Source organism: Tupaia chinensis, unplaced genomic scaffold, assembly GCF_000334495.1.
Source record: "Tupaia chinensis unplaced genomic scaffold, TupChi_1.0 Scaffold143755_1, whole genome shotgun sequence".
Taxonomy (NCBI): domain Eukaryota; kingdom Metazoa; phylum Chordata; class Mammalia; order Scandentia; family Tupaiidae; genus Tupaia; species Tupaia belangeri.
In genome coordinates, this window is record NW_006203604.1 from 818,403 (window position 1) to 819,613 (window position 1,211).

The following is a 1,211-nucleotide window of genomic DNA, read 5'->3' on the forward strand; positions in this document are numbered from 1 at the left end:
TGGCTTAAACTCATGACGGGCGCGTGTGTGTGCGTGCCCAAGATCCCAAGAGGAGAATGGAGGAGAAGGGATTGCAGCGTGGCCATCCCCCCTAGGAGGGGTGATTTCTCACTTTCTGTCTCTCTTGTCTCTCTGTCTTTCTGGCAAATACATGTGCCCTATAGCAAAAACGTCTCTAAAAAAAAAAGGAAAAATAAATCCCCGCTGCATATTCAGCAATTTAATCTCTAGATTCAAGTCTAGAGGAACTCTCAGGCTTGTGAAAAGGACATATGCAGATGGAAGTTTATTTGTTCAAGTAACATTTTGGAAGCATGTAAATGTTGTCACTATGGAGAATAGGTACATAAAATGTAGCACAGTAATTTATAATCTAGCAGAATTTCTCAAGCACAGTTTAGAGAAAGAATTAACTTCAGTGGACTAAGGCACCCATTGTAAGTAAGGAATGAACTCCCTCCTATACATCTAGAATGGTACTAGTTTTGTATTACCCTTGGGAGAAAATAGGTACTCAAAACATTGTTGTGAGTTCCGTGTTCAAATTAAAGAACACTTAAGTTTAGTAATCTTGAACGGTATGTATCATATGGAAAGATGTCAAAATATGCATAATTTTAAAAACCAAGATGAAATAAAATACATATAATATAAAAGTGTTTATGTAAAATTTAGAAACATAATATAGCATTGTATATTGTTCTTGGATATTATTTAAATTCGAAGTCTTCAAAAGTTTATAGAAAATCATATTTAAAAAAATGTACATGGAGTTCACAAGTTTTCACACAAAAATAAACTTGTATTTTAATTCCATCTTCCACAAACTTTATGAAATCCTCAGCTATGTAGTAAAACTATAAAAACAGAAACTGGAATGATACGTTAATAAAATACACAAGTATTTATTAATGATACACAAGTTAATAAAAGTGGTATCTGAAAAAAAAGTAAAGAGGCAATAAGCATGAGAAATTTTCATTTTATAACTAAAATTTCATTTCTTTCATATCTAAACTATATCTAAAGCAATAATGTTAAAATGCCAGAATTAATTACTTTTGGATACTGGGTACACAGATATTTGATAATACTTTCATACTTATTCAATCTAAAAAAACCAGAAATTAAAATTTTGTGTAAGACATTTTTAAAAAGAAAGTAAAATGGCACATAAACTGGTACCTCTCAAACCTTTTCTGTCTTTCACT